The sequence below is a fragment of the Mytilus galloprovincialis genome, chromosome 6 (genome assembly GCF_965363235.1).
Source record: "Mytilus galloprovincialis chromosome 6, xbMytGall1.hap1.1, whole genome shotgun sequence".
NCBI classification, from domain to species: Eukaryota; Metazoa; Mollusca; class Bivalvia; order Mytilida; family Mytilidae; genus Mytilus; species Mytilus galloprovincialis.
This window is the reverse complement of record NC_134843.1, coordinates 33,821,581-33,831,823: the sequence shown is the minus strand read 5'-3', so window position 1 is coordinate 33,831,823 and position 10,243 is coordinate 33,821,581.

The window sequence follows — 10,243 nt, the reverse complement described above, 5'->3', positions numbered from 1 at the left end:
TTGTCCCAAGGGTTCTTAACGTGCAAATAACTTGGTACTCTCTTTACAAAAAGCATCAAATTTACCGACCCAATTCTTACCGGACTTTACTGCAATTTTGTACACCGCACACAGTCTAACGGACGCCCTACTTTGACGAGTGATTTCCAGTCGGTCAGAGGTGACCATACTTCTATTCACTAGTCACCCTAGTGAATAGAATAATTTAAAAAAAAACAAAAAAATGGAAGCAATTAATTGATTTAATTACTATTTCTTTTAATCCAAGAAAAACCGTGAAAATAATGTTAAAAGGGAACTCCACCATAAACTACAAAGACTATTGAGTCAAATAATCTTTAAAAGACACGAAATAAGAAAATGCCTTTACCAAGTCAGGAATATGACAGTTGTTATCCATTCATTTCATGTGTTTGAGCATTTGATTTTGCCATTTGATTAGGGACTTTCGGTTTTGAATTTTTACTCGGAGTTCAGTATTTTTGTGATTTTACTTTTTTTCATTTACATTTAGAAAAGTGCCAATATATATGTTGATGGTTGCAGTTTTCTGTTTTTGACAAATTGTATGTCAAGATTAATTTGATAGTCTTTTAATTATTTTTTTTAGATAATTTAAAAGAAAGCAAAAAAATGGAAGCAATTAATTGATTTAATTACTATTTCTTTTAATCCTAGAAAAACCGTGAATATAATGTTAAAAGGGAACTCCGATTGACATAACTGTACGTGATTTCTATCTGTACAAAGAAACGCTATATAACATTTTGATTTCTTTATTCTCACTTACGGGATTTTGTAATGACTGTGTTAAACGTGATGAAATATATATTCTAATATGACGTGCTTCTTTCGCTTTATGAATAAACCCATGCTCTAAATCCAATAATTTTTTTCTGCGCATGCGTACATATTGACTACTGCAAAATAATGAATTTAATCAAATTGGCATGCATTTCATATATTTCATAAACTTAAAACACTTCCAAACTCTTAAATGATGCACATGCTGTTACTAGTTCATTTGTTATGACTGTAATGTGTTGCATTCCGAAATTGACATAATTGACCTAGATACGACAACTGTTCATGCTGGCTGTTCATAAACTCCTCCCTCTGGAAAATCACAGTGCCAGCTGTTTGCTTCTTTACAAACAAAAAAGGGAGGTTCATTGAAGAGCCAATGCAATCTCTTTACTCTTATACACATCGGACATAAAATTACCTTAATTGTCCTAATCAGAATCGAAATAATTGATGCAAGCTATACTTTATTGGTTGTTTTAACATGGGTAGGCATTATATTCGTGTTATTTTAGCCCTCACTATCGCTCGGGCAAAAATAATCACGAATATAATGCCTACCCATGTTAAAACAACCAATAAAGTATAACATGGGTAGGCATTATATTCGTGTTATTTTAGCCCTCACTATCGCTCGGGCAAAAATAATCACGAATATAATGCCTACCCATGTTAAAACAACCAATAAAGTATAGCTTGCATCAAATTATTTCTTAAATAAAACATGCTAGATGTAAAATAATTTTTCGTTATTGCAAATCATTAGAAAAAAGCTCAATTGAAACCCATTAAACAGGAAGTTCATGCGATGTGCATAGACATATTTCCATGTTTTCAACTATTACAAGATTCTTTATTATAATACAGGTGCTTACATGAAAACGTTTGACTTTGAAAAAATAGAATTTATTATATGGAAATAAGAAGATGTGGTATGAGTGCCAATGAGACAACAAGTCAAAATTTGTAAAAAGTAAACCATTATAGGTCATAGCCCGGCCTTCAACACGGAGCCTCGGCTTAATCGAACAGCAAGCTGTAAACGTCAACAAAATGACTAGCGTAAAGCAATTAAAATAGGAAAACTATAAATCTATGAAAAAAATACACAGAAACGAGAAATACTGATGCACCACATCAACAAACGACAATCACTGAAAAACAGATTCCCGAGCAAAATAAAACTTATATGACGTGTCATTTGCAATTATGATAAGCAGACATTTGAAGAACTTTATTTGCATATTTATGTTGAAATTTGATACTATCTGCATAACATACCTACATATCAATTTTGGATGGTGATTAAAGCTAGCATGTTAATAGCTTAATTATGAAAATTAAGTGTGAAATACACAATAAGCTAATGATTGTCATTTACTTAAAAAATGAAAGCAATATTTTTAAAATATTTAGTTGAGTCACCGAATGAATACACTTTCTTTGTACTCTTGACTTAATGAGGATAAATGCCATATGACTGACAAAAAGTTCACAAATTAAATATTTACTTTTGTATTTTTTTTTAAATATTATAAAGACTCGTTTCAATATATAAATAGCTGAATGACTAATTCAGTCAATTTTATATTTCAATGAGGATCAATTCAGAAAAAAGAGATCAATCATTTAAAGTGGCATATTTACATATTGCCTACGAATAAGACAAAATGATAGATTATTATTTTCAAAATTGAAAAGGGAAATGGGGAATGTGTCAAAGAGACAATATCCCGACCAAGGAGCAGAAAACAGCCCAAGGTCAGAAATGATCTTTCAATAATTTGTTTGTTTCAAATATCTTCAAAAGCGGAATTTGAAATGATATTTCTCTAGAAGCAGTTAGTTCGCGGTTGTATCTCTTTACGCGAGAGATTGGAGAAAAGACAGTCACAAACCAGATTGGCAAACATTCAGAAACAACCAGTACTGTATAATAAAACTTTTACTGGATATTCGGCCAATAGAAAACGTTTGTTGTCAAGCTCGACACACAATCCCGCCCACTTTGAGTCGGGAAACCCGTTTGTGTCTCTGGAGATAATACACTTACTGTGGTCTCCAAAACCAGTAAATATGTGTATACTATAGACCCTATCGAGACTTTTTTTTGAGTCAAACAACTAGAATGAAATTCAAAACAGTGTAGCTGTGGCCATTGATTGACACATTAAAATCATCCAGTGACTGGGACAATTTAGGTGAACGTTTGTATGTAACGACCAATGCTCACTATGTACTTTTTAAAGACACTTAAACTATGGGGTCACCAAAAGTTCTCAACACCTGAATAAAGTAATTCGAAAAATTAATCAGAAATAACACGATATTTTGATTTATATCAATTATATAAATCAAAACACAAAGGTTATTCCTGATTAATTTTTCGAATTATTTTATAATTAAAGGCGTTAAGAAACCTTTGGTGACCCCACAGTTTTTAAATGTCTATCGTAGGTACGTCGTGAACAGTGGTCGTTACAGACAAACGTTCACGTAAATTGTCCCAGTCAATGGATGATTTTAATGTGTCAATCAATGGCCACAGCTACACTGTTTTGAATTTCATTCTATAAGTCATACACCTTTCACTGGAAACTACCAAAACTATTAAGTCAAACCACCTCTACCAAACATTATTGAAACCAAACGTATTTGGTAAATAAAAATCCACCATAAACTACAAAGACTATCGAGTCAAATAATCTTTAAAAGACACAAATTGAGACCGTTAAGTCAAATAACCTTCGCCAGACGCTATCGAACCCATTGAGTCGCATTACCATCATCAGATACTAGCAATACTATTGAGTCCAATAAACTATACTAGACACTACAGAAACTACCTTCATTGAGACTATTGAGTCAAATAACCTCCACCAAACCACTATCGAGACTATTGAGTCGCATTGCCTTCACAAGATACTATTGACCTTTGAGTCAAATGAACTACACCACACTCTCGAAACTATTGAGTCTAATAAACTACACCACACTCTTTTGAAATATTGAGTCAAATAACTTTCACCAGAGACGCTATCAAAACTGAATCAAAACTTCTAGTATGCGGTCAAATTACCTACAGGAGACATAATCGAGACTATTGACTATAGCGCCAAATAACCTTTGCCAGACGCTATTGAAACTATTGCGTCAAATAGCCTCCTTAATTGCCAGACACTAGCAAAACTGTTGAGTTGCATTGCCTTCACCAGATACTATCAATAATTTTGAGTCAAATAAAATACACCACACCCTCTCGAAATTATCGACTCAAATAAACTTCGCCAAACGCTTTCACATCCATACAGGAGACGTTATCAAGACTATTGAGACAAACAACCATCCCCAAACACTAGCGAAACTATAGCACAAAATAACTTTTTCCAGACGCTATTGAAACTATGGTGTCAAATAATCTTCGCCATTCACTATCGAAAGTATTGAGTTGCATTGCCTTCACCATATACTATCGAGACTTTTGAGTAAAAAAACTACACTTGTGAAACTATCTTCACCAGATATTAGTGGGACTATTGTGTCAAATAATCTTCGCCAGGCACTAGCGAAACTATTGAGTCGCATTGCCTGCGTCAGATAATAGCGAGACTATCGTGAAACATACACAATTCAAACGAGAAAAAGATGAACGGCATAGTGTATATACAAAAAAAAATTCTGTTTGTTTTCTTCACATGCACATCGTTGTCAATATAAGGGAATTTGATGTCACCCAAGTGAGAGGTTAAGCTAGCTGTAACACCAGGTTTAATCCATTTTCAAAATAAGAAAATACCTTTACCAAGTAAGGAATATGACAGTTGTTATCCATTCATTTCATGTGTTTGAGCATTTAATTTTGCCATTTGATTAGGGACTTTCGGTTTTGAATTTTTACTCGGAGTTCAGTATTTTTGTGATTTTACTTTTTTTCATTTACATTTAGAAAAGTGCCAATATACATGTATATGTGTGTGTCTTTTTTTACTGAAAATGTTTCCAGATTTTTATAAGATTTCGTCGCTTGGATATTTACTGCATAGGAATTCTTGTATAAGTTGTTTTCAAATTGAGAAAACAAACTGAACATTTTGAACAAATTAAACAAAAGTAACCAAACCATTTCAAAATTGCAAATTGTAAAACAAATATATTAGGATGTATAAAACACAGCAAACTAGTCAACGTAACTATATTGATCTTAAAAGATATGTTCCTATATTAAGTATGTTTAGATCAAGGAGACTTGTTATACATCAAAATGAGACTCATTGTTCTTCGAAATGGGACCAATTGTTCTTCAAACTTCAAAACAGAAATATATACTGTAAAAAGAGAGACAACTCGATTTGCCTTAGAATATATACAAATTATATATCCTTATATCTGCGATTAATTTCTTAATATGTAGAATTTAAAGGCTTTTGTCGAGTTTAAAGAAATACAAGATATTCATGTAATTAATAGAGCTTGTAAAATATTACATGAAGAAACTATCAAAGTTCAAAGTATATTAAGAAAAGAAAAGTTGTCTTATGACCTCGATTGTGACCAGCTGCAATCTGTATTATTAAGAGAACTTTGCGACAAAAAACATAATTTCATGTATGTCAGTCACCCAGCACTGGACGGCGTGCACAAAGTTGACGGCAACTGTAAAATGCGCTTTTTAAATAGTTTTATACAACCGTGATTAAAATACTTTTGAATAAGAATAAGAATAAGAATTTTTTTATGATAAAATGATGAATGCATGACATTAAAATCCACATTACTAGTAAGGTGAATTAAAATTTAATCTATAAAGCATGAAACGGACATATAGAAAACGGCAAAAATACGGTGTAACTTGTTACATTTAATAAGCATAAATTAGAGTTTTTGACTAAAAACTTATACAAATTCAACATATATTCCTGCATTTTCGTATCATAGAATTGTTCGGATTCGGACTCGGACATCACACGAAATTCATCGCAAAAAAAAAAATCAAAAACGATCATGGTAGATAAGTTTGGAATGATCTTTGTTATGTGTAAGAAGTAGTAATTTGGAAGGACTCATAATCGAAATGGAAGAATCGGCAAGAACAAATATGCAATTGCAATCTTTTTATTTCAAAATAACTTGGTATTCCAAATGTGCATAACCAGAGGTTTAAAATAATCTGCAAAATATGAATGATTCGATAGTCCAGTCTGAACACATGAATTTTTTTAATGTCCAGCTATTGCGTTACAATCTAAAGAAATTACGTTTTAACGCTATTTTCTGAAAAGGGTCCACGACATAGTCGCTAATCATTTCCATTTCACTGCTCTTAGCATATATTTATTTATATTTTCAGCATGTGCATTTGCTGCACTTTTTTGTTCGAAAGAAAAAAGAAATATGTTGAACGTAAATATTTAAAGTTATGTGATAAACTAAGTGTCCAGTGTTTTTGTTACGCGCTTGTCTTCTGCATGGGGGAAAACGTAATACAGTATTGCGAACACGAGCTTATTTTTGAAGTGCAAAGCTGCACGACAATTATACCGCCGTTGCTCAGTTTATTTAACATGTAACGCATGAATAATAAACATACACGTCTAGATCTATACATTAAGAAAAGACAGGAGAAAATAATTTCACATTAATTCACTACATTGAAAGTGTGAAACTATAAATAGACACACTCTTCTATCTTGGAATGGTCTCTATGACTACGGGTATAAAAAATAGTCCTGTTTTCAGTCTGAGTGGTTCCAAGTCTTGCTATAGGTCCGCCCTTTTGGGTGTGTGGGGATGTATTTACAAGTGGACACGTCTGACCAGGATGAGAAATCAAAATCCAATGCCTTGTGTAGGGAAAATTTCGCGCTCTATTCCCGCTAAAGAACCCTACAACAAGACTTGGGGTTTGTAGATTCATGTTCTGTTGCAAGAAAAAAAATACTCAATGTATTACCATCAGTCCCAACTTTCTATTGACCGGACAAATTTCTTGTGCCTTTTCTATTTGCAGAGCATACCTATTTTTGGTTAATTTGCTATCGTCATGAATAGGCATTTATTTAATTATTTACCACTGGATTTTAAGAAAACAACAATTAATGTGACAAAATAGGAATAAAACAGGGATTTCGCTTTTGTTCTATTGGTTGATTGTGATTAATTATTTTCCATTTCCTGTAGAGTCTTAAAACTTCAATATTTTTTTTAATTAATATTTAAGTAGGAAGTATATGTTCTTTCTCCATTCATGATCTAAATCTTAAATCAATTTTTTTCTATTACTTTTTTTATGATTTAGGTTTAAAAAGTGTTATTTATTGATATTACAAAAAATGTAGATTAATATAATATCGAACACTTTTAATTGCTTTCAATGTAAAATAAAATCTTGGATTTAATCATTTAATCTGAAGTTTAAAAATCACAAATGAATTAATAGTAAATTTGATTTTTTTTTTTTTTATAAATAAGACAGTTTCACTTTATATTTCTTTCATATCACACGATGAACATTTTGTTACACTAGAGACATAGAGAGTCTTTTATTACCCCTCAGATAATTTTTAAATATATTTAAGGAATGACTATAAATAATATTTTTTCTATCTATGAAGAAATAACATAAAAAATGTGGTGCACACTGAATAACTCGCGTAGCGGGTTATTTAACAGTGTACACCACATTTTTTATGTTATTTCGAATAGACTGACAAAATATTAATATTTCTTATAATTTAATTCTAAATTTCATTTTAAAACGGCGTAAATCATGAAAAAATGTTGATGACGTCATGGTCACATGACAAAATTGTGTCTATGATATGACAAAGAAAACGACGTCAGCCAATCAGAAGACGCGTTACATCCAAAATTAAATTATAGAGGTATATTAACGTTCTTTTCTTCGTGCGTGTTGAGTTAACGTAAGTCTGAGTTACTGTTGTGTTAAGCTTTTTATTGTTGCTACTGCTTTAATACTTAGAATGAAATTCAAAACAGTGTGGATGTGGCCATTGATTGACACATTAAATTCATCCATTGACTGGGACAATTTAGTGAACGTTTGTATGTAACAACTACTGCTCACTATGTACTTTTTAAAGACACCTAAACTATGGGGTCACCAAAGGTTCTCAACACCTTAATAAAGTAATTCGAAAAACTAATCAGAAATAACACGATGTTTTGATTTATATCAATTATATAAATCAAAACATAAAGGTTATTCCTGATTAATTTTTTGAATTATTTTATAATTAAAGGCGTTAAGAAACCTTTGGTGACCCCACAGTTTAAATGTCTATCGTAGGTACGTCGTGAACAGTGGTCGTTACAGACAAACGTTCACGTAAATTGTCCCAGTCAATGGATGAATTTAATGTGTCAATCAATGGCCACAGCCACACTGTTTTGAATTTCATTCTATTTGACTTCAAAATTGTAACTATCATGATTTTCTTATAGAATCATTGGGTCAAAAATGACCAAGGATACATGACCATACATGCCACTTGTCAAAAGTCACAATGTTTTAACGCCACCCCTTTTTTTCTCGTATACGCCATCACCAAGTGCGACTTATTACCATAGTGTTTCTTGCTATGGTCATCCTGATGTGCCTCTATAGTGGACAAGAAATTGTTGACCCTGCAGATGTTTTCCAGTTACCCCCAGGGTTATTTTTATAGCTCACGTTGCTCAATATTTAGTTTTTCAATATATATATTGTGTTATTCATCTGCGCACTTTTTTGGGGTTCTTTTAACAATATGTATGGTTATGATTCCGACCTTGACATTTTTTCCCTTTTTGTTTAACTTTTCTTGGAATATTTATAACTTTCTTTTAAATGCAGTAGCAGATGAGGCCGAAATCTATTTATGATCTAACCTTTGCTAAGAACACCTCATAAACTTGGTTTTATTAAACACAGACACAGATCACTTAGTGCCATATATAAACGTCAACAACACTATATGAATGTATGAAATGTTCGATTAGAACAATACTGATCCATTTATTTTATGTTTATATTGTTCCACCAAAACACTAAAACACAATTAAAGTAAAATATTTTAAATGCGATTTAATTGAAAATAAAGATTTACATGATTGTCCTTGCAAAATAAAATCCGGAATTAAAAGTAACATAATGGAAAAACGTGTCCGAATAAAGATAAATATATTTATGAATAGGAATAATAAATCACATGTTCTCTTTATTAACATAGGAAATAACTGAGAGTAACACAAGATATGGACAATTTATGTAGTTGTTGAAGTTGTACTAAACCCCACTTGCACCGACCTTGGCTATATCATGACGGTCATATACTATTAGTGGAGGTAGCTGGAGTGCCAGGAGAGAGTTGTCAACCTACATGTATTTTTGTCAATTCAATTCGAAGTCGATCATATCTCGAGCAAGGTTCGAACTTATATCCTCTAAGTTGGTATAGCAGTGATAACTTCAGAAGATGTGGTACGATTGCCAATGATACAATTCAACTCCTCACAAAAGACCAAATGAGACATTAATTTAATTTATAAGACCAAACAAAAAAGTATGTGTGTTTACTGTCACATGCCTAAAAAAACAGGGTAGGTAGGTAGGGATTTTTTTTTACATTGAGTCTATGGAGCAACATTGTGACTTTAACAGTGCTTAATCAAAAATGGCCAAAAAAACTTTAGGGTAGGTAGGGGTACAGTAAACACACATACTTTTTTATGGTCTAACTCAATATAAGACAATACCACATAGTCAGCGTCAAATAAATCGGTCACTAGTGCACCAAATGATAGTCAAATGATGGATAAAAAAGGGAGAGGAGTGTGGTATTAAAAGCTCATTTGACCCTACGACAAACGCATGTGCCTGTCCCAAGTAAGGAAAGTGATCGGTGGTCATAATTATGATGTTTATATTTCTTTATTGAAAAGCACGTTACGTCCATATGGGCCAAGGGTTTAAAACATTATACATGATACATATAAACAATGAAAATAAACAATGCAGACAGAGGATCTTCATATTAATATGTTTTGATATAATTCTCAATGCTTTTGTTTTTGCTATTTTGATAATTTTGGCTTCTGTTAAACCATGGGTACATATTTTGTATTCTTAACTTTTCTTCTTTTATCAGTGTTCTGCTGTATTGTGTCTTACAAGTGGATCTAATCGTGACATTAGCATATGCAATGCAAACCATAAAAAAACTCCTATTACATGAAAGGTAAGACAATTGCCCATGACTATATTTTTTACAACAAGTACAAGTAAAGATTTAAGCATCTAGGATGTCTGAATTATTACATGATTGTTGAGAGAATGTTGGTTGTTGAACGTCCAGTAATCAATATCTCAAAAATATTCTTAAAATAGTTAATAAATAAATCATATTTGTATCCGTTATGCACTAGTCATTTTAATGTTGCT